At 46.7% G+C, this 24226-nt stretch overlaps 3 long non-coding RNA genes across 7 annotated transcripts in view; all 3 read right to left on the bottom strand.

Moving 5' to 3' along the window:
- LOC309686828 overlaps window positions 1-9560 on the bottom strand; it is a 40063-nt gene extending 30503 nt beyond the window's left edge. For all 3 annotated transcript variants that reach the window (XR_014270583.1, XR_014270584.1, XR_014270585.1), the window contains exon 1: window positions 7808-9560. This is a non-coding gene — a long non-coding RNA (uncharacterized lncRNA). The remainder of the gene's footprint in view (window positions 1-7807) is intronic.
- A 320-nt stretch (window positions 9561-9880) lies between these two features.
- Window positions 9881-15111, bottom strand: LOC309686427. 3 transcript variants are annotated; one of them, XR_014270539.1, is made up of 4 exons: window positions 15097-15111; window positions 14359-14712; window positions 10854-10998; window positions 9881-10031 (listed from the first exon to the last, which is right to left on the bottom strand). It is a non-coding gene; the product is annotated as an uncharacterized lncRNA (long non-coding RNA). The 3 variants fall into 3 exon arrangements; XR_014270540.1 differs by lacking the exon at window positions 15097-15111 and having other exon boundaries at window positions 14359-14763; XR_014270541.1 differs by lacking the exon at window positions 15097-15111 and having other exon boundaries at window positions 9982-10017; window positions 14359-14763.
- A 592-nt stretch (window positions 15112-15703) lies between these two features.
- On the bottom strand, window positions 15704-23967 carry LOC309668692. Its single transcript, XR_014268866.1, has 6 exons — window positions 23909-23967; window positions 22887-22952; window positions 21968-22032; window positions 20876-20959; window positions 17674-17844; window positions 15704-15811 (listed from the first exon to the last, which is right to left on the bottom strand). It is a non-coding gene; the product is annotated as an uncharacterized lncRNA (long non-coding RNA).
- Window positions 23968-24226: the final 259 nt, after the last annotated feature.

Below are 24226 nucleotides of genomic sequence, written 5' to 3'. Positions count from 1 at the left end.
ATCAGGTTTGCCTGTACTTTTTCACGGAGGTCTTTATTTCTTTAAATTGTAGGTGGTCTCCTTAAGACAGCACGGAGACGAGCCTGTTGTAATGAAAGGGGGAAAAAAAGAAGCAGCAGAAAAATCCCCTCAGGATGTTTCCTGTGGTAAAACAGAGTAAGGAATATTTCAGGAATGGTAAGGAATATTTCAGGGCAGCTCCAGACAAATTAGAATTCAAATCTTCTGTGAGGTTCAGCGAACGCTGCAAATTGCGTGTTTCCTCCAAAACCCCAAATCAGGCAACTTGAACCTGATTTTGGAGCGAGTACTGGGGACACTGTCGTTTCTGTACCCCTTGGCAGTTGTGAAGAAGGTTGGGTGGGGTTTTTTAAGACATCTGTCTTTTCAGAGCAAAGTTTGCTTAAAAAAACAGTTGGCTAGCTACTGAAAATCAGCTTCTATCAACTAATGTCAATGAAAGATTTAGACAAGGAGGGTAAAAAGATCCTTTACTATAGGTACGGTCTCAGTGTAAGCGATCCGCAAATTTCCTCTCATCTTGAAAAGAAAATGATACCTGGACAGGCCAAGAGATAACAATAGGCATGCAGTCTTCATGTCAGCACTACCTGTGATGTTGCTAGCATTACCTTCAAGTTAACATGGCAAATCACGGCGTAACATTGCAGTTCAGTCACTTTTCCATAGGGTCTGACTCCTGACTTCCTTCAGCAGGAGACTGGCTTGCTTTTTTTTTTTTGTTTACATTGTCAATAAAACATGTCCTCTGCTGGCATTGAGAAGAAATGTACCAGAGAAGGCGTAGGACCTGTGTCAGTGTACTTTATCTCCGGATTTCGACACACATAACATGCTTCACTGCAATTGCTTTGCTTTACCCCTTACTCAACACAAAGAGGTATCCGGACTTCAACGTTTCATATCCGTGCCTAAATTTCAAGGCTGACATACCTAAACGTCAAGAATGAAGTGCAGATCTCCTTTACAGCCCCAAAAGCGGGCAACTTGGAAAGTTTGGCGTTGAAGCAGGTACTTGTCTAGTGAACACAGTGCGTTGTTCCCAGCTTACATTGAGCAACTCCAAGTAAAGCTGCTCCAGTCCTGGGGCCACAGGTAGTCAGGTCAGCCCCAGTGCCATGCCACCACAGCACACCTCCAGCCGTGGTGGAGCTGCTCCGTGCCACTCACTGCGCTCTGCTTGCAAGGCTTTGATGGTTGCAGGTACCTGACATAAGCAGGCATCTGCTGGGACCCTTCATTCACTTTTATTGAGGCCCTTTCCTTTTGGGAAGGAAAACCCAAAGTACCCTCCTACTCACATGGAAACATACTGCATATCTCAATCTGAGCTGCTGAGGTGGATTGCTAAACTTAATTACCAGTTCCAAGGGCTGAGACTGAATGACAGGTCAATTCATGCAGTGAGCTAGCAAAGATTGCTGATAAATGCTTTCTAATCAAAAGGATGATAAAACACCTATTAGTCACTGAGGAGCTTGAAGAATGAGTTGGTCCTGGGGTTTTTTCACACTACGAAGATCATGAAGTGCTAATCTCGTCAGCACTCTGCCGTCATTTCCTACCAACCCAGTCACTCAAAAAGTTCAGGAAGGGTTGTGGCATTGCAGGCAGGTTACCAGTCACTGCTCCTTCAGTCCTATTAAGGAGATTTATAGAAATAAGTATTAGCAGTGTGGATTAAGTCCATTGTACTCTGGAGAACATCAGATATTTTTGTGAGTTAGGAAAACAACAAAGAACAAAAAAAAACCCTCTGACACACAGTTCCCTTGGAAAAGTGACTGTAATAACAACATGACATATCCTTTGCACAGCACCTTTTAGCCTGAAGCATACGGTGGAGGCTAGTGGGCGTTAGGAGTCCAGGTACTTGAGGCCCACCTCCAGCAATACCAATGATCTGCTGTATACAAGCAGTTTGAAACTCAAAGGAAACTAGAAGGACCACGATGTAGGCACGTGTACCTTTATTCACTGGCTAAGGCATTAGGACAGTCGCTAAGGCATTAGGACAGTCACTCTGGCAGTAGGACACAGCAGTCACAGAGGACAAGAAATGCTCTTAAGTTGTCACAGCGGGAAAAGCCACCACAGCTACCCTGCAAAAGCCCTGTGTGTAGATCTGACCCAAAAGTTGCCTTCTGCGGCACTAAGTGACACAACACTCGCTGCTGGGAAGACACAAAACCAGCCACCACCAGGAAAGTGGTGGATTTTTTCAGCTCTCTGTTTCTCTTTCCATTCCTGCTCTTTTGCTGGTCTGTTTAGACCATGAGATCTTCAGAGTGAAACTGCCTCTCACAGTGTATTTGTTCTGTGCCTAACGCAATGGGTTACAGTCCTCGCTTAAGCCTCCAGGTACTGCTGCCATACAAATAATAATTCACGACACTTACACACACCACATTGCTGAAATGTAGCCATGCTAGAGTTAAGGGTGGGATGCGGCCAAGTGACACAAGCCACAGAGCACATAAAAAGTGAAGTTTTGCCAAAGACAGAAGGCCAAGCCATTTCTAAGTCCTTAAGCAGCAGATATCACCTTACCTGTTAGGATGTGCCTTACTTTCCCCTTTCTCCCCCACCAACATACCCACAGATTTCTCACTGCATGGTATTTAATAACTATACTGTGAAGCCCAGGGTTTTCCAGAAGGCTGCAGCACTCCTGAAACAGTGCTTAACGTGTTTAAGTGGTGACAGATTTACAGTCTCTACATTGAAAATTGTGTAAATTCTTTACACAAAGAAGACCATTTCCCATGGAAACAAATGTGCCCGGCTGGCATATCTAACTAGAAATTGGCATGAGGGCGGAGAGAGAAAATAGTTGTACTAACCCGTGTGTGAAAGTAGTCCAACGATGGCATGATTAGTGGTGATTGTATTTATGGATTCAAATAGCATAAAAGTTAGTAAAACTGTTAGACACTGTTCTTTTAGTTTCAGATCCTCGGACTCTTGAAAGTCCAGATCAGTCTTGGTCTGCTTATTCTTGTTATATATACTTGACATGGTTTGCCTCAAGCCAAAAGCCTCAGACTATGGACAGATGCCCTTCTTCATAGTCAGATGTACAGGTAAATATTTTGACTGAAGTGCATGAGGCAAATCAGATCAGCAGCTCTGCCAGTCAACCTTAGCAATGTAACTTGCAGAGAGAGAAGGGACAGTGATAAGCAACTGTGGGCAAAAGCTGCTTGCAGCAGCTCGGTCCAGAAGTTATATTAAGTAGTAGTGCAGTGTCCACAATATTCACTAACATTTAAAACAGAGAGTCTCATTTAGTGCCTGGCCATGAACAAAGATCATCTCATGCCACTCACTTTACAGCACATGTATCTCAGACCTGCTATCCGTACACACTCCACAGGTTATGATTATGTACCAAACATAGGTGGATGCTACTATATATTTTTTTTTAATTGATGTGGTCTCTAAGAGTACTATCCATGCTGTGCAGGTACCTGTGCTGGTATAAAACTGTTTTTTACTGATGAAGTGTATTATCTTCCTAACTTGGGGATAAGCCATGCCACTCTGCATCCTTATAAACTACTACGCACCCATTCTCACTGCAAGAATTTCTACTAGATATTTGGAAATGTACACCTGCTGAAGCAGGCCAGTCCACAGTTGTGGTGGTTACACAAAACTTCAATATACTTCCCAATAATGCCTCCTTAGCCATTTGCACACATACTCGGGAATAAAGGACACGTATCTCAATGAAGCAGAAGCTTTTCTCCCTCCCTCCATGTTCTCATCATCGGTAAACATCCTTTAGATGAAAGATTGTCATTTGACCCCAGGAAAAGGCTAACAGTGCCTGCAGTGCTTAGGCAGTTGCTCCAACAACTATTCATAGGGCTGCACTGCAAATCAAATCAGGCAACTGATCCTCTTCTTTTTTTTTTTTTAAATTAAAATATGTTCAACTTTTCAGGGTGGATTTTTCTTCTTAAAAGTTTCTCTAGCCAGCTGCAGCTGCAGCCTCCATCTCATCAAGCCGCAGCCTGAACTAGCATCCATTCAAATGAATAAGACAGATACCCCAAGTTTTATGTTTCATGCTTACAGCAAAGCTGAGCAGATGTGAAGCATGTTTACAAATGCAGAGACATTTTGGGAGTTGCCCTGTTTGATGTCTGGACTTGTTTTGTACACACTCCTTATATTGCTGCAAGTTCTTGGAGGAGGATCCTTCCATGGTGACTTTACTAAATGAAATAAAATGAAGCCTCCTTCTGTTTAAGCCAAAGGGAACTTGGCTTAAAGCTTTTTTTTTGCAGTTGCAAGATAGCTCTTCAGCTTATATCTTACTGTGTCATCAGTAATTAGGCATGTACAGGAAATCAATCTCAACAGGGATGTAAGATTTAAAACCTGCCAGTAAGCATTAGATAACAATTCTTTTTAAACACAAGCTCTTCAAAATGATGCTTATTAGTGAAAGACGGTGTATGAGTCAAACTCCTAGATAACCTAATGATAATTAATTTTGTTCAAAAGAATAAGCCTGAACTGTTCAGTGACCATAGGAATACAGACCACTAAGATAAGGCCTGGCCAGAGTTCCTCTAGGCTGAGAAGTATAAATAGGCAGCATGACAATTGCTAGGAGAAACGCCAATGTAAAAAAAACAACAAAACAAAACAAAACAAAACAAAACAACCTCCTAACAGAAATTTAGGCCTGGAAAATGTATGTCAGCCTGTGAGGAACTCTGTTCCTGTTAGCCTGGAGATTCAGGATGTCCTTACCAGGTGCAAACCATAAGGACCACTTTCAAGGCATTTGTTTCCTTTGACGGTTGTTTGCATCAAAAAGTTTTCTCCGATAGTTACTGTAGCTAAGATTTCCCACCTAAGCAGACAGGAAAACATGGCAAAGCGTAGATATTTTGTGTTTGTGTATGTACTTCCATGAGCCTCTAGACTCAAAAATGCGTATACAGAGAAGGTCAAACGTTAAGCTGAAAGGAGGCAGTGTCACTCCTCTGATTACATGTCTGCACACGTAACATCAGGTTCAAACACTGAGATGATGTAAATTGGAAATGTTATGTTTAAGTCAGTAGAGTTAGGCCATTTGATGCTGATCCAAAATATCTGCTTTAAGTATGTAGGCAGGGCACGTCCTCTTAAACCTGAGCAGATCCACTGAGTCAGAGGTAGTTTGCAAAGAATCATATCTACCCTTTTTTCCTTCCACCCGCAGCCTATTAATCTATAAAATTTGGAAAACAATGAAAACCCGTTGCTGTTTATTATTAGATTTTGAACAGTCCTGGAGACTGGAGACTATTGGAGTTACTTGCAGGAGTTACATCAGCGAAGTCGCTCTAGCAACACAATTCTTGAGATGCAGTCAGCAAACCAAGACTAAAAAAACAAAGAACCCACAAATCAAGCCCACAAGAACATGAGGCTTGCTTCATTGCTTCTGACAGCACGATAGTTTAAGCCCCGCTTTCACTTGGGCATGTGTCCTTAGTGATTTTGTAACTGGAAAGGACCTATTAGATATGTTGAATTGGGGTACTGCCAGTAGCTATTGCTTTCAAGACCTTTACATACTGAGATGGCAAGAACGCGTCCGTGAAATAGATACTGGACTGTGTGTGTTTGTGCATATGTGTGTCAGCTTCAGAAGCAAAAAGGCCTGAATGAGTTAGATGTGTAAACTTAGCTCCCTTTGGGAAAACTCCTCCTCCAGAAACCTTCTACTTTTTCGGAAAATACACATTCTTGTTATTCCAGCTCTCCTCATCTTATATACTTTGTAATTCCAACATGCAGTGAGATCAGTGTTTACACTGGCATAAAGGATTCCTGCAATTATGGCATGAATGAGGAATAAAATATCAAGACTGCCCCACAGATACCGACTGATCTATAGGAAGGTTTAACATGCTGCTTAACATTCGTGAATAGCAGTGCACGGGTACCCAAATACATCCTTGCTCCTAACAGTTTCCACTTAATGACTTTATTTAGTCAAAATTCTTCTCTAACGTGGAAAGAGGTACTGGAAGACACATACTGAACAGACATCACAACGCTCTGCCTCTCTGTTTCCATCTTGCCTCCATATCCTGTGGTTTCACTTCCACCTCCAAGTTGGAAAGAGACAGGACTGAAGTGGAAGATAAACCAGCAGACCCTCTGCAGAGTCACTCTGATGGGGAGAGAAAGATGTGGGTGGGATGGAAAGCAGCTCACAGCAGGACACATGGCTCCTGTTCATCAGCCCTAACTCCCAGCAACCGTCTGTCTTAATGTTTTTAGAGCTACCTGCTTGCTCCCAGCTAGTGAAAGAAGCAGCCAGCCGGCTGGAGTGACAGGCAAGTGCCAGTTGCCCTTCCATGAGATGGCAACTCACATCCCCTTGCAGAGCTCTTTGGACCAGAAGTATGAGGAGGAATGAGGTCCTACCCCACGTCCAGCCATGGCAGCTGGGCTCAGCCTGCAGCCAGCTCCCAGGTTCGACCCCTCCACATCCAGCAACGGGGATTTCTCAGATGAGTGCTCCCGCCCTGGAGCTCACTCTCCTTGGCAGCTGCTCAGACCTTGAGTCTAATGACCTTCGGGGCACTATACAAGACTTTCGATTAACTGTTTCTGGGTTTCTCCTGTAATTTACTCTGAGATTGAGGCCTCCACAGCAGACAGGAATGAGAAATAAACTTATTTCTTAATTTTTTCTGCAAAATACAGCAAGGCAGCAAAATAAATATAGTTACTCCATGCAATCTAAAACTAAAACCAATACTGAAATATATACAACAAAACAACCTTAAAATTTATAAACCTAAAACCACTGTCAGGTGTCTGCAAAGAGTTGACTGCCTCTGCTTGTCTCCTGGTAAAGAAACACTTCAGATACCAAGTGGAGATAGAGCAAAGGGCCAAATGAAAAGGCACAGCTATTATTTTTTTTTTAGAAAACACCTGTTAGGCTAAGGATGCAATAAGATTTTTTCTATTTCTTTTCCCTCTGAGCAACTGCTAGAGCTGCTGCAGAGATATTTTGCAATTGTGAATACAAAAGGAGGTAGTTTATCTGGCAGTCAAGCTATGGTTCCTGTGATGTCTGAGGACTCTGGTGCTGGTGTGCATGTACCAGCTACTTCCTTGTGTGATCCTCTGGGCTGCAGCTCACCCAGACTCCCTTTTTTTCCATGTCAGGACTTTGCTTTAAAGTTTCTGAATGCCTTGCCCGTGGCTTCAGATCCTCTCAAATCACAAATGAAGGGACTGCACCAGGGAACAACAGGAATGAGCTAAAGGCTCATGTCCTGGTTCCTAGGACAAAGTAGGAGAGGGAAGACATTTAAGGGGTTTAAGGGATTTTAAAGTGTTCCTTGTAATTTGACAGTTATTAATCATGTTCCAGCCCTCTAAGTGCCTCCAGCTTCTTCATAACTCGGTACGTACCTGCAGAACTCCAAGGGTTTCTATGGAGCTGCATAAGGTGAAAAGAAAAAAATACTGAATGCTTCCCAAAGTACTTAAAATTTAATTGGGTAGATTATGCTGTTGAGGTTTGTTGAGCTTTTCCAATAAACCTGACAATTTACATGGACCAAAAGAGGACAGAGCTGGCTTTCAGAGTCATCAGGGTTGGAGCACATTGCATTTCCTCAAAGATAAGAGAGAGAATCATTTCACACTTTGCCCGAATTTGCAGTAACACTGGAGTTATGTGAAAATGATGTCAAATGTTGCAATGCACAGCGGACTCCTAATTCAAAGTCTTCTCTGTATGAAGTTTTCCTACCTCTACGAGTATGATGTCGCCCTTGGGTAGACCCCAGATGGTGGAAACCCACTTCAGCACAAACCCCAGAGACCTTTGTGGCTGAGACGAGTCCTCCCTTCCTGGGCAGAGGGCTCAAACACAGCTCAGACATGCGTGTCCTCTGTGGGTCAGACTTGGTGAGACCTGGAAAAAGGAAGACATGAGTATACACTTTTTGTGCCTCAGACATAGAAAAGGACAATCTGTTGCATGGCTAACTCCTATTAACCCAGCCGTTAATGCTGTGTCCATTGGGCTTTCAGCTCTGCAGATTTTCAGTTTGATCTCTGGTAAGGCAAGATAGCATTCAGCACACATACAGCCTCACCATTTGGGGGGAATCAAGCAAAACCCTGCTTAGAAATCTAGATCTGCATCCATATTTTGTAGTTCGTGGCCAGTTCTTGCCCAGCCCTGCTTTTCATTAATAGTTTTGGAAAATACCATTACAGGAAGAAGGGCAAATCAAAAGTTTCCTATTCTGCATGATGGAGGTTCCACTTAGAAAATCACCCACCCCACTCCTTTGATTCCCAGGCACAGCAGCAGGACCCACACACGGGGTCCCTACACTGCTCCAAAGGACTCCCTGCATCCCCACTGCTTGGGGCCAGACAGGGTGGCTGGGAAGGGCAGGTGCCCTGGTGCGGGGTGGCTCAGAGGTACGCTCCTGTAGGGGTACGCTGGCACAGGGATCAGGGCCTGTGTGCTGCTGCAAGGATGACTTTGATCATCTTCCATCCTCTGGCAAAAGTAAGGTGTTGGGAAGGACAGCGGAGATCACAGAGCACGTAACCAGCCAGAGGTATCACCCACCACCTGGGAATCCCCCGAACATGGGAGAGGGCTTCCTTTGCCAGAAAGCTCAGCCAGCTGTTTTCCCAAGGGCTCTTTGGGGCTACAAGTATCTACGCATAACAAGGAGCATCTTTTAGCATGCTCTGCTTTTTATTAAGGACTTAGTAAGCACTTTTTTAATTCATTTAATGACATCTTTCCTTCATTTCCCACACCCAGTCACATGCTGAAATCAGACTGACCTTAGTAAAGAGAAAAAAAAAAAAAAAGAGTATCATTCTTTTCATGGAAAAGCTTGGCATTATTTTCCAGTAACTGCAGAATCCTTATGGAAAAAGCCAATTAAGCAATAAAACACAATAAAGTACAGCGTATTACGTTAACATAATAATTCACACCTACACTATTGCTACTAGAATCACACCTGCAATGTTACATAAACCCAAAAGCCAGGAACTATTAAAACAAGCTAGCCCGTTTATTATTACAATATAATTTGTGCCTGGGGATACACTGCAGAAATTATAAAATATTGATGTGTATTTTTATTTGAGTGTGAACAAAAATCTGAAGTTTAAAAGGGAAATGATCGAGTGTTTTAAGAGTAAAATCAGATGGAGCTTGATTCATTTAAAACTATACAAGGCAAAAAGCTGAAAAGTAGACAGTGGGCTGGGAGTCTGCAGCAGGAGGGGAAAGGAGTCAATGAGGTGACACCACGGCATCTCACATCTGCTCTGTGGCCCACTCTCACGGGGCAGGTGCTCAGCTGACCTTAGCTGGAGGACCTCATTGAAGCCAACAGAGCTATTATGTACGTAGAGCTAGCTGCTGGGCTGGAAGCAATTTGATGGAAAAAAATTAAGTGCTTAGTCAGAGTATCTAGCACGCATTCCCTTTGAAACATCCACCAGTGATAACAATCATAATTATACTTCCTTGCTCAGATTGGTTACAGAGGAATTAGGCTGCCATCATCCATTCTTGCTCTGTGAAGAGTTTCAGCTGAGTTGAAGGCACAGGACATGGCACTGCTCAGCTGTGTCAGCAGCAGGTCGCCCCATCCTAAAGCACTCCCAAACAAGGAAGAAATAAAAACGACAGTAAAGACTCCATCTATTATGACGCACCTCAGATCACTCAGAAAACAAAAAAATATGCTGTTTTCATATACTTACAGGATGAATGGGGCTGGACGTTCCCATGTCACTTGGTTATGACCAAACTGAACCAGTTGCAGGATATAAACAAGGGAGTTGAGTGGTGCTCTGGTACTTGGGGTATACCTTTTCCATTCAAAATTCGGGCAAGCCAGGGAGTAGACGTAGCCTGCTCCTGCTTTAATACCTGGTGGGTACTGGGGGGCACGCCGGCATTCATTGTTGGTGCACCTGTAACACAGTGTCTGAAGCCATTCCCGGTATTACAGTCAAAATAACAGCATTGCCCATCCTCATGCAACGTATAGGAAACCATACTCATTACTGCTGGCTCCTTCGGCAGGCTGGGACCCTGACTAACAAGCCCCACAGCTTCTGTGTCTCCTCATCAACCTGATGGCCAGAGGCTGGTCACCTCAGCTCGGCTACTGCATCCTCCTCCTGCCTGACCTCCCCTGCCTCGTCTTTCCCGTCTGCCTAAAGAGCCGCCACAGAAATAACCTTCCCCTCCCGCTGCTCTGACCTTGTCCCCAGGTGCCCCTGGGAGGCCACGGGCACACCAGATCCGCTGTGTAAAGGCTGCAGCCGCCTTCACTGGTAACACTTTAACTCGGAGCAGCCAGGCGGGCAGACGAGCGGGCAGGATGGTCCCTGCATCGCCCCTGCTGACCAAGTCCGTTTCTCCAGCGTCACCCTCCAAGGTTCCTCATATAGTCGGCCTCCTCACTCTGTCGTAAACCCCACCGGCATCAATCCTGCCCTTGTCCTAGCCTGCACCCTGGATCCCCCCCCCACCCCGAGTACCTTCGGGACAATGGCCAGTGATGAGGCTGGGCCACCAGGAGGGGCAGGGGGGCTGCAGGGTCACTCGACCTCACACCATGTCCCTGCACCCCAGGTGGCTCCTTGGCAGACCTTGCCAGACAGTCTCCAGCAGTCCACATGCTAAAATGTCCGGGGGCCCACTCTCTCTGTGAGGAGCTGAACACAGAACTTGGTGGAAACCCCATAAATTACAGACCACAGAGTTGCTCAGGATCACCGCTAATTAGTTAAACAAATCTTACCCGCTGTGATTTCTACAGAGACTCAGTGGCCCCAGCCTCCACCGCTTTAGCAAAGGTGCTGAGAAGTTATCAGGGGCGCTTGGCTCAAAATTGGATTGTCTTGCAACATTTTTCTTAAGTGCTGTTTGCTTTGGCCTGGGGATTTCTGTGTGTAAAACAAACAAACAAACAAAACAAAACACAACACAACAAATAAGTACGTAATTTCTAGGAACAAACTGATGGCTTTAGGGATCAAGTTGGGCGAAGGGAATGAGAAAAAAAAAGCAGTGGGAGCTGAGGGACTTAAATGCCTGCAGCACGCCCAGAGCTTGTGCTAAAATAAAAGAGGGTGAAAATGGGTCAGATCTTTCTCATTCAGATTTGTATTCTACCTGTTTAAGGGGCTCCTTGAAAACTTGTAACAGCCAAAAGTGTGTTTCACAGTTCCGAACACTGAAGGGAAGAAAAAGCAATCTCATCTTTCTCTGCGTTTTTTGTGAAACAACATCCCTTTGCAAAGGCTCAGTGCTGTGCTCTATTCAGGACCCAAGCTTGTACTATTAAACTACCACACATACATACAGTTAATTCTAAAACCTTGAAATATAGGGGAAGGGGGCGCACTCTATTTTTTAAAGAAGCCATTTCTAAATATGTGGTAAGGGAAAAAAAAAAAAGGCAGAAAGACACATTTTATATTAGGACCAGATGTTTAAAGGGGGAAAAATTTAGGCTTGTGCCAACCAGCATCGAGGAGAATATTTTATGTTGCAGCTTCGGAGTTGAATCTGCAGCACGACGCGCCACATGCTGATATCCGTCAGTCTAATGACTACGGCGCATTAGCAGCCTAACACTCCTGCCAGCAGAGAGAAGGGAGTTGGTAAACTAAAAGCAACCTCTTCTCTCCATCTATTATGGTATAACCTTTTGGACAGTTAGTGAAAACCGGTTCAAACTCTGCTGTTGTCCAAACTTCAAACCCATTGAAAAGCTGGCTTTGGCCCCAGGCCAAAGTCCAGTGTTTTATTACCAGTCTCATGTCTTTCTGTCCCTCGCCTTCCATTATCCACTTATTTTCTTAGCTTTTTAAAAAGAAAAAAAAAAAAAAATAAAGCATCCTTATAGTACAACAACTATCTTAAATTCTGGTACATGTCGTGGACCTCGTTAATTGATTCCACATCCAAAACACAAGACTTTGGGCTATTTTTGTTGTTCAAAGCTGCACATTGGCCAACATCCTCTGCATATAATTAACCCCCTATTTCCATGGAATCTCTGCATTAACTTATTACAGACTCGGCTGGTAATGAACTCCCAGGAGAAGTCCACATACAAACACTGGCCATTGGCTTCACTGCCCACGTGGATTAAACAAAAATTAATCTCATCTATTTGGTTATTCATTTGGTGTCTTTAAATTGGAGGCGTTTTTCTGCTTCGTTTGATGCACACAAAGAAAGAGGGATCTGGCTACTGAACTTTATCCAGAAACATCCATGTGTGGAGCAGATTAATGGGAACTTTTCATACCCATAATAGCTTTACAGCAGCGAAGTAGAACACGCAGTTCTCCCCGGGTGACTATAATGCTCTGGGAGACAGGGAAAACAAATGTGGCTAGAAGATAGTAATGTTTTGCTCATCAAGCGCTGCGTAGTTTAGACATCATTAAAGTGACATGTTTAGAACCGAGACTGAGAGGAAACTCGGCTACCAGGGGTGGGTTTTGTAACGCTTTTTTTTTTTTTTTTGTGGAACACTGAAGCTTTTGGACACTGAAATAAAAAGAACGATGTGACAGATAGAGATGTCCCAAAGCAGCTGCTGGTATCAAGTGACCATATGTAAAATGGTAAAAGGGAACTGTCAGGCGGGTTAGTAAGGAAAAGCAGCAGCAGGGCTCACCAATTCCCTCCTCTACCTGCTTCCCGACAGAAATCGGGATTTCTAATTAAAGAGAGTAGCACGGCTATTTCTATATCACTTATAACTTAACTTGTAGTGAGCACCTGGCTGGAACCCAAGAGAGCAAGGTCCTTCTCTGGGCTTTGCACTGACCACAGATCAGTCACCTTACTGCTGCGTGCCTCAGTTTCCCAAGAGTAAAGCCAGAGTAACAATAAGTGTCCCTTGGAAAATGCTCCAAGAGCTACTGGGGAAGAAGACTGTAAGAGGATAACTCTAAATGAACTCATTTCTCCCCTGCCTCTTCCCCACCACATGAAAGTCTTCCTCAAAAAGAGGGTGGATCTTGGGTTTGGGGGTTAGTTTTCAGCAGCACCCTTCTTTATACCAAGTGGACATCTCTCTGGCCCATTAGGCTTGCATGGAGGTACCCTGAAGAGGTGCCACAGCCAAAGCAGCTGCTTCTTAGCATGAATTGACTTTGTCAGGTTAAAAACATCAAGGTCAATCCAGCTGTGCTAAGGAGCTTCCTCAACTAGGCCTTCTCAAATTCATGATCTAACTTTAGCAGACAGTACTGGACCAATTTCTCGCATGAAGCCCCAGCGTGGCAGACCTGCCTTTCCCATAAACATCCTTCCCTGTCTCTTGTGCGATTTTGGTATTATTGAGGAAAACCTCATAACTTGGAAAGGTATTTACACAACTTTTCAGTTGGGGGTGGGGGCCTGTGTGCTGCTAAAGCCCATAGTCCTGCCTAAGTCACCTCCTTGTACAATATTCCTGTTTTTGTAGGACCTTCTGGAAGAGGAGAAGATCTGGCCACATGCTTCAAGGCCCTCAGGATTTCTCCTGGGCCAGACAAGTGGTCCTCTTCTTGCAAGCCAGGGATGGAGCCCCTCAGACATCAGGACCTAGAGTTGACCTCAGAGGTGGCCTGAGCAGCCTGGACGACCATCCACAACGCAGCCTGTCCCTCACGAGGGAACCACCAGCCAGGATCAGTGCTGGATAAAACCTCTGCCTTTCACTGTAAGGCTGCCATTTTCAGCCTGAGCTTTTCAGGTACACATGGTACTCGCTCAGGTGATTAAAGGTTAGGACAGCAATTCCCTGCTTACTGCTGCCCAAGCCAGCTGGATTAAACCTCGCTGGCATCTGCCTGTGTGTATCAAAGCTTTGGGTGGCTGTGCAGACATCGCCTTTGACAAGCAGGGGCAGATGGGCTCGGAGGAAGGCAAGCATGGTGGCCCAGCTCCTTCTTGGAGGCATTTCTCCCCTCTTGCCCCCCCCACCTTTCGGGCCAGCATGTCCCCCATGCAGCAGGGTTAGGGCAGGAGCCAGCTGTTCCCCCCACCCCTGGCAGCTGCTGTCTCCCTGCCACCTCGACATCCTGCTGGCCCCGCAGGTTACGTCAGCGGGAAAGCAGCCAGGGTTCACTGGCGTACAGCGAGAAGCAAAATTGGTTATCGTGCCACCTCTGCAAATGGCCTGGCCCTCCCACGACACAGGGAGCACGCATGGATGAAGCCCCTCAAGGAGGAGGTGACCACCTGCCCTGCAGCCCAGCCTTGCTGGAGGGGAGAAGCGGGAGTGTGTACCCCTGTAATACCTATTTCAGATGTATCTGAAGAGAAGCATTAAAAAATGCTGAAGGGCCTGGGAAAAAGGAGTTTAGAGAGAGTGCTCCCATCCACGGCATTAAGTGCTCTGCATCTGAAGGCCACCAGCCAACCCACGTCACACTGCCATGAGGCTAACAGCGATGTTTCCAGGGTGGTATGGCCTGATGTGCCACCATCACTCATCTCCTGCAGATTGAAAGACCAGTGACAGGACCATGACCAGGCGTCCCATGCCATCTGTGAGGTTTTTGGGCTGAGCAGAAAACAGGCAGCCTTTGTTCATCCAATGGAGGTCTCCGTACACTTCTGCCAGCCTGCCACAACCCACTGGCCAGCATCTCCTGCAAAACAAGCAGAAGAGCAGGAAGCAAAGCGTGTCCAGAAAATGGAAATCAGGATTGAGGGTGCAACACGAAAGCCAGTGGGGATGTGGCTGAGACCCACCCACTTCTTCAAAACAGCTTTGCAAGTTCCCTTCCCACCAATATTTAACCAGTCGACCAGTTCATCTAGTCAGCTATGTCAGCAAGCATCTCCGCCTCAACCACACTGCTCTGGTCCTTCGTGCAGTTCCTGCAGTGACATCAGTGCTGCTCCTGCACACCCCCGTAGCCAGAAACACACTGGCTCAGTTACTAAGGCCGTGCAAATGGGCGGAAAGGCACAGGGACAGACTAACCCCTGGAGGGCTGACTCAAGTTCTCCAACAGAGGTGCCCTGCTCACCTTTTTCCAGATGCAGGGTGTCTCTGGGCCAGTAACAGAAAGCAGAGCACAGCTACGACCAGCCTAGGGCACAGCAAGAAGAAACGGCTAAGCAGAAGTGTCACTTCTGTGTACTGCATCAAAGCCAACAGTTGAAGGACACTGCTGCTGTTGACTGTAAATAGCACAACATGGTTTCTGCAAGCAAGCAAATTGGGTGGACGCGTCCAGGCCCGTGTTCATTACTGGCTCGGAGATGAAGCTGGTGGGATTCTTACAGTGCTGAGTTACTTGGCTTGTTACAAGCACACATTCTCACACATGAGTTTTGCATCGAAGTGCAAAAAACAATGTATAAGAGAGTTGTGACTGTAAGAGCAGGACCGCATCTAATCTAGCACTCTTAGTTTCTTTCACAGTTCCCATGAAAACAACAGTGTGACTGCCCTTTATTCAATATTTACTAATGCTTCTAAAATACTGTGAAGAATTTTACTAATCATCCATTTCCTTACACTTCGCAGAGGAGCCGAGATAAACACTTGAAAATTACAAGATGAGCAACAACTAGCAGAGGTTTGTAAGCAGCACCAGTTAAATAACCAGCCAGCAGATTACAGCATAAAAACCTTTTCAAAGGGAACTCGATAGCAGAGCATTGCTGAGGATGCGATGAATGAAGATTGCCCAGCTATGTCTGAGGAAGGATTTCACTGCCACTGAAGTCAGTCAGACCCTAGGGGAGAGATTTAAGGAATTCACTTCGCATTCAGCCTGAAATCTTCTCAAAGCAACTTGGATATCCACACTGATATCCAAAGCCTCCAGATCAAGCACCCAAAATTCAGACCACCCACAGATCTCACGCACGTTCAGGCCCCCCACAGCAGAGTCACTGGGAGCCCAGTGAACCCTGAGTTTCCCATTTCTCTGCTTCTCGTATTTCCTGATCCTGTGGAAACTACCATCAGCACAGGAGGGAGCTTGGACTAGAGAGGAAGACAAGAGGAGAAAGCAATGACTCTTCAGGTCTCCTGTGAGCCCACGCAGCTTTGCAAGGCCCTGTAAGGAAGAGGATGAACCTTGGGGAACCTGTGGCACAGGTGATTCCCTGGTGACGAGTGTGACAAGCCGCCATAGAGGGGTCAGAGGTCCCCCACATAGATGAATCTTGCCCTTGGCAGGTCCCTCAGAAGAGAAATCATGCATCGGAGGGAGGTCAACCTGTGGGTTGCTCCATGGTGGGGTGCAGTACATCTTCCTTGCCTCTGTCTTCCTGGTGACCCAGTAAAGAGTGAGCTAATGGAAACGGCAACCAGGCAGCAGACTGGAAACCCTGGGATTTCAATCACTTCCCTGCCTTTTAAAACTTGATGGTAACCACCACACACGTCCAAATCAGGCATCCCATGATCCTCATTCATTTATATCTTTACTCTCCCTGTGGTGCTCTGGGTGAAAGAGATCAATCCATCTGTAATCACATGCAAAAAAAAAATGCTATAAAAAGACCCGATAAGCTGTTAGGACCCAGTAATTGCTATAAATCACATTTACTGTTTAAATTCAGGGAAGAAAAAAAGAAAATCTACAGTAAAAGCAGACAACGCTATATCAGGCAAGACAAGAACTTCCCAATTTATCAGAGCAGCGTCAGCTGGGGTTTTAAAACCCAATCTCTATGTGTCAAAAATGTAAAATTTACAGCAAAGCCAGGTTTCCAAAGGTTTTCCCACACAGTTGCAAGCCTTATGTAGACATGAGGAAGTTCTACCAGCTCAACAAATAACATGATTTTTAAAGTGAGTTATTCAGGCCAGCTCTGTGAACACGTATTTCATTTGCAGCTTGTTTTAGTTTAGCTTAAAATTGACTTCAAGATCAATTATTCTGGTTTCAAAGTTGTCCACACAGGGTTTTGTAACAATTTTAGATTTTGGTTTCAGACATGGAAAGCAACTTTCCCACAGAGCACAGGACAAGTTTTAATTTGCACCTTTGTTTATTTGAGAATTCCTATGTGGAGCTATTCTTATTTTAGAAGAAAAGCACTCATGCAGGGACTCAAGTAACAAGAGAGTTAAGGCATATATAATTATTTCCGAATATTTGATGTGTATCACAACATCCACTCTGTATGCCAGTTCTGATGTAATGACATAACTTGCTGTAATAGATTATTTGGGGATTAAAACCAAAACAAACAGGTATTATAAGGAAAAAAATATTGCCACATGAGGGCATGCTTCATCTCTTTCAAAAGCTTGCCTTTTCATCCCAGATATTTAAGGCAAGTTACATTTTAAGACCTAGTTTTAGGAAAAGGAAAACTCAGGTTTTTATTATGATTTGCCAGGTTTCTTATAGACTAATTAAGTGCAAAATTACCACAAACTTCTTGAAAATAAATATTCTTTACTCCCATCCACAGACATACTATTTTTCTGTGCTGACAGCAGCGTACGCTTCGGTCTTCGAGCAGAGGAGATGAGCTATCTGGAGTCTCAAAGCATAATACTCGGGTTTTGTACCATTTGGTACAAAATAACCACAGGACACAATAATCAAACACAAAGCTACAAAGGATATAAAGTTCACCTTTTACACAATGGGAACGGTTTTCTGGTTGACCAGCTGCACCAAGGCAAAGGGTGGCATCTCTTACTGTCCTCTTGCAAAAGAATGTCAGAGTTGCGGGGTTCCCCAGTGCTAGCGCACAGCTGGATCCGTCTCTTCTGAGGAATGACTGCCCATGCGTTCACGCACCCCCTGCAAGGTCAGATCAAGAGATCGCTGCCAAACCTGCAGTATACCTTTGTGGGGATTCCTCAAATCACATGGTAACCCCAGCAAAGTCCAAGTGTCCTGCACCCCTGCGAAGTCCACCTTTTAGGCAAAGCTGCCACCACCAGGCTTTCGGAGCCTACCAGGTAATTTGAGGTAACAGCCCAGAAATTAATTAGGTCTGCAGACGGTACTGACAGGCAGCAAGAGGTTAATGTCTCCACCCAAAGAGTTGCACCGGAGCAGGAAGGGTCCTCAAGGCCACAAACTTTCTCTGGTCCTCAAAAGGGGATTTTGGACACACGGTGAAGCACGGTGATTAACTAGGAAACAACAGCACCTAAGCCTTTGAGTCACTAGAAGTAGTTTTTCTTAGAGTGAGTCAGAGTATCTGCACATCCTTGCTTCCTGGAAACTTTAACACACAATATCTCACTTGAGTATGTCTGTATCAGGGAGATGATTGTCCAAAATGTTAGGTTTATCCTGCAGCCTCCCAGCTCTAGCCACTGTCTACGGATGCTCAATAGGCTACAGGACCTGGCCTCGGGATGATTTGTTAAAATCAAATGGCAGGCTGTTGTTCCCAAATTCCAGAGGGGCAGGGTCACATGCCAAGTTTCAGACGCTTGCCACTTGCCTGACCAGGGCTCAGCAGTTCCTGCCAGAGGAGCATCAGCTCCTGGAGCCTTAATCCTTGGCTGATGCAGGGAACCAGGAAGCTGCAGAGGCTGTAGCTCTGACAGCACCCGGCTGCACAATTTTGGCAATCTGGGTTTGTGCTGACTAAGATGTTTGCACTGATGATAAGAGCCAGCTTACAGGGGAATCTTTCTTCGGCTTCTCCCTTTATCCCAGAGATGCAAATCCACTACGTGCATCTTTCACCACCACACCCATGCTCCAAGATTATTTCATCTGGCCACAGAAAAGACAGACAAAACAAATGCTCTGACACTTGTGGAAACAGGTGCAGTAAAAGCCATAGGTGGAGGGGTAAATTGATAGACAGGCTTTTAATCCAATGACCTGGACAATATTGAATTCCCAGATATTTCTGTTGTTGTAAACGTCTCAGTTATAAAATTGCAAGATGCTAGGCAAGATGCTATTCTCACCCTAAAATATCACAGGAAAATGAACTGTGGTATTGGATGGGAGCATCACTGGTATTCTGTGCCAGCGGTGACTAAAATTTTCCTCTTTCTTCTGTGAGTTTATCAAGAGGAGCTTTCAATTCATGCATCAGCACATAAGTAACTGGGTATTTAATAAGCATCCATGGGGTAAGATATATTGTTCCCCTGGACGAGCAGACCCAAAGAAACAAGAACCCCAAATACACACTCACGGCATAGGCAGGGATCAAGTTTCTCCCTAACTCCCTTGGTCAGACCATAAACTGCTTTTTTGTGCATGGCCGGGCTTCCCCGTCAGCTTTTACCCTGCAGCCTGAACCCATCCATTCCCCCCAGGCTGCCACTGCCCTGCCGAGCCCTGCAGCTCCCAGCAGGGCAGCAGCCGGCCACCACTGCCCGCTCGCTCCTGCCTGCTGCCCCTTCCCCAAGAGCCTTGCCCGGCCACCCCGCACCTGGGAGAGACACGCCACAGTTTCCTAACAGGGAGGAAATGGCAGCTGGATCCCTCTGTGCCCGCCAGAAATAAAAGCAAGGGCAGGGAGATGACCAGGCAGTCATCTGCTGAAGGATGGGGGAGAAGAGAGGTCCCCAGTCGCCTGCCTGGCGCGCACAGCAGCAGTGTTATCTGCACCTCTGAGCATCCCAGGCTCGCCTGGCGTCAGGAGATAAAGGAATCCTACTGTATCTTTAAAGAGGGAGAGGCATCCTGTGGCCCCATCTCAGACCTGGCAGGAAAATGTCACCAAGCGCGTGGGAGCGAGTGGCTGCGGGAGCGTGGGACACCTGAGTCACACACGGCGAGGACCAGCCTGGCATGGGCACTGCCACCCAGCTGGGGCATCGGGACAGCCCTCCCTGGCTCCTCAGCCAGGTGATGGACTATGTGCAGGGACGAGCTCCAGCATCCGAGGAACAACCTTCCCACCGAGCAGAGAGGGAGGGGGGTGCAGAGAATGGGGCAAGAGGGATTGTCATCCTGAGGAGCGCTTAGGGGATGGGGGAGTTAAATAAGATAGAGCTGGGCAAAGTAAAATAAAAAAAAAAAAAAAGTTAAAATTAGTAGAGCAAAGTAAAAATAAATATGTAAAAAATGAATAGAATAGGATAAAGTAAAATAAAATAAACGTATTTTAAATGTAAAATAAAACATGGTGGGGAGGGGGAAGGAGAAGTAGCCACTTTCTCAGTGGCTCCTGCCTCAGCAGCGCAGTCCCGTCCCAGCTCATGGAAGGCCAAGGGTGGTTATCACAGGGCTTTATCCCTGGAGGAACACCCCCTGATGGACAGCGGGGCTGCCACCTGCAGCAGCCAAGGAAGCGAAGGCAAAGGGGCCTCCCCTTTGTCCCCGGGTGCCAGCTCACCCTGATTCACACCACCATTTCACAGGCAGTTCTGGCAAGGAGTCAACAGGAACCCGATGCCCCGGTCAAAGGCTGGAGCAGCTCATCGGCCACAGCAGATTTCCTGGCAGAGCTGGTGCCACGAGTGCTCCCGGGGAAAAAAAAAAAAAGAAAAAGAAAAAAACCAAAACAGAAAACACACCAAAGGGGAAAGCCCTTCCTTCTTCAGTTCACACCCTCCCAGATTAGGCAGGACAAAGAGACCCAACATCACCTGCCTGGCCAGGTGGCCTGTGCAGGTCCCTGCGGGGGACTGCCACCCACTGTGAAATCTCAAGGGAACACAACAGGGCACAGGAGATGTTCTTTTTCCTAGGCCTGCAATGTCTAAGTCATCAGCTGGTTCACCAGCTTCCCTGAAAGGCACTGGTAGGACAGGCTGCTAAGTCTATAAGCCCTTGACTTCATCCAGGCTTAGGTGGTGTTTCTGACCAGCCACTGCTTCAGTAGGTGGCACTCCAGCCTGTGGACCAGTACCTGCACTTGGAGGTCTCTCTGCCGAAACTTGATCTTATTTCACATCACTGCAAGAGTGGTCTGTCTGGGAGGATTCCCTGGTGGCTGGGGAGGAAGGAAAATAACAACATCCCAAAAGCTTAAAAGGCAAAATCTCAGCAGGAGTCAGGTACTGAAGTTCTTTGGTACCCCCAAAAATCCCACCCAAAGTCCTCAGGCCCAGCATGGGCAGGTTATACAGGCTCACCCGCCCATACACAAGCATTGCTCTCACTAGGACTTTTGCCCCATCCGCAACAATAAGCCTATTTATAAAGCATCAGCTTCCTGCTCCAGCTCCACCACTGGTGCTCACAGCCCCAAGGAGTGAGCACTCCCCAAGCAAGCCCCTGTGAGGCTGCCCCTCGCTGCTCTCCCAAAAAAAAAGCCCAAAGCAGTTCCTCCAGCCACTCCACTGACCATCCGCAGCCTCGGTTGCACCGGCTGCTCTCATGAAGCTGCTGGGCTCTGCATGGCTGCAGCCAAGGTGCAAGCATGCGTTTCGCTGGCCTGATGGCTGGTAGCCTGTGGCAGAGAGGTGGTGAACAAACCAGGCTGAGCAAGCCTCCGCGGCCGCCAAGGGTACATGAGTCAAAGCCCTCACACCAGTACGTAAACACAAAGCAGAGGTAGAAAGCCAAAGGATCAGCCGTTTGGATGCAAATAAAAACTTCACGGTGTACTGAGAAGCACAAGGCAAAAAAATAAAATAAATAAATACATAAAATCACTGATCGCCATAAAAAAAAAAAAAAAAAGCGAGGCTTTCCATGGAGTAAGAGCTAAGCAGGAGCTCCCACTTCAGCCCAGAGACAGCTGCGCCTGTTTCTCTCTCTGCAGAGGAGAATTCCTCTTTGACGGGGGAAGAAAACAGGGAACAGGCATAAGGAAAACAGCACATGGCAGCAATCATGGGAGAGTGGCAAACAGCCATCCTAACTGGTGGTCACAAAGCTGTCCAGCAGCTGCAGGGGCGGGGGGGAGGAACGAGCCAGAGGGAGATGGAGCAGAGGAGGAGGAGGAGGGGAGGAAGCTTTAAAGACAAGAGACTGTCTCAAACAAGTCAAAACTCACTGAGACGTGGTCGCGACTCCCTGTTTGGCAGGAGGCATCCATGAATGAATAAAAAGGAATAAAACCTGGACAAATAGGAAGTCAAAGTCAGTCGGATTCATACATATTTAACACGGACATTCACCCGGATAGAGGCCTGCCTGTAGTGGGCTGGAAACAAGTCCCACTGCCTGGGAGGCTGACACAGAAAGCCTCACTTATGGCCAGCCCAGGACAGAAAGGCAGGGGATTGCTTGCTGGGCTCGGGAAGGGGAGGGGGGGGGGGGGGGGCGGGAAGCAGCCCCAATGTGATCAGAGGAGAAGATGAAAGAGCAGGTGAGATGCCAGGGGAAGGGCACACTCTCTGGACCCCGAGGGAAGGCAGGAGAGACCGTGCTCTGTTTCACAGCTGAAACCCACCTCCTGGCTCACACTGCAGGGGACAAGCAGGGATGATGCCTGCGGAGCCGGAGCAGCTGAGCTGCAGCCCAGGAGACAGCACAGCTGCCCAGGCTGGGATAGCCCCAGGAAAAAGCTTTAGCTCTCATTTTGTGGTCCAGGGCTCTTGCTCTCAGTGAAGCAGTAAAAGCTTTGACAAGAAGCCCCAGAAATCTGGAGGAACTTGTGCCAGAATCATGACTGACATCAGGAGGATGAGGGATGGAGGCATCACATCTCCTTTAGTCTCTCTAGCAATGGCCTGGATCCAGGTATGGACCTGGGTTATAAAACTATTGCCACACATCCAAGTGGGCCCTTTCACACCCAGGTTAGTGGGAATTCAGGCCCAAGAGAACCACGCCACAGCAAACCACATTGCTTCTGTTCCACCTCTGCCTGGACAATGGCATGCCCTGTATCAGAGTTGCTCCACAGGCAGCCCTCAGCAACCCCGTGGCATTTGACGTGAACAACACTTGTACAGAAATGGGAAACCTACCTTGGTTGGATGCTTGGGAAGCATCATCATGGGATTCCCCCTGCCTACTGTCCTTCATCGGCATCCCTATGAAACACAACAAAAATTCCTACCAAGACAAGTTTCCTCTCTGTCCGGCACAGCCTGTCATAGGAGTTCTGCAACCCAGGCTATGTCCTTGCTGACACCTGCTCAACCTCAGAGCCCTCCAGGGGTTTGCATAAGCACAACTGGCTGAACTTTCTGATGAGGCAGAGGAACACAAGCACTCTCATCCCACAAGAATTGCTACAGCCCTGTTGACACGGAGGCTGCTAGGTGGTGTTTCCAGAGCAGATTTCCCTCTCTCCCAGATGTGGAGGCTCTCTCTTGGGGCATAAGCAATGGCTTCAGTCCACCCTGTCACCTGTGGCACACAAGCATCAGCCACACAAGGAGAGGCTCTTATCTGGCAGATGGGAAGCAGGACATAGCTGAAGAAAAAAGGGGAGCGCACTTACAGCACATGACAGTAGTTCGTGATATGTTCCAGAGATATGTGAAAATGATGGTTATGAAAGAGACAGGAGGGGAAGAGAAAGAAAAAAAAAAAAAAAAAAAAAAGTCTTTTGGCCTGTATCCAGGGCGAAAGGTTCGTTTGTGTCATCAGACTTAATGGTTCAGCCTAGGGAGAAATGCAAAGGGCATTGGGTCCTCCCTTCCAAGTGAAGGAGAGCAGGGTCAAAGGCAGCATCACCTTTCCTCTCCCTGTGCATGCCATCTGCCTCAGCCTGACCTGAGGCAGGAGGTTGTCCTGAACTGCCATTGTAGCCAGAGAACAGCAGTGCTCTGGTGATGGCTGCATCATGTAGGGAATCAGAAGTACTTTTGCCTCAGGCACCACGGTAAGCTCAGCAGGAACCAGTTTTCATGCATCAGATATATTACATGGATGCCACACATCCCATTTGGCAACTCCCTCAAGTATTGCAAGCTTCTGGACAAAGGGACTCCAAACTCTCTGGATTTGGCACAGCACTCGCCGGGCTTGAATTTAGACTTACATTCTTGGCCGGCAGCCCCGAGCACTGGGAAGGAAGCATCCTTACTCCCCCTCTCCTCCCTCCTTCCCCCGGACAGAAGGCGTATTGGATTGCTCCTCTTAGCCGGTGAGGGAGTGCTCTTCTGGAATAACACCCTCTGCACAGGGAGCTCTGCTGGTCCTGCTCTTCTCCATCCACCAGGAAAAGTACCTCTGCTGGAATCCTGTTCTGCTGGAATCAAAACACATCACAAAATCCAGCCAATTTTGCCAGGATTTCCCTTAAGAAGAAAATCAAGAAAACAAAGAGTTCCAGCAGTGTTGAAACATTTTTCAGTGT

This window comes from Vanellus vanellus, assembly GCF_965231255.1.
Source record: "Vanellus vanellus genome assembly, chromosome: 2".
NCBI lineage: Eukaryota > Metazoa > Chordata > Aves > Charadriiformes > Charadriidae > Vanellus > Vanellus vanellus.
The sequence above is the reverse complement of the archived record's forward strand: the minus strand, read 5'-3'. Positions and strand labels throughout refer to the sequence as shown.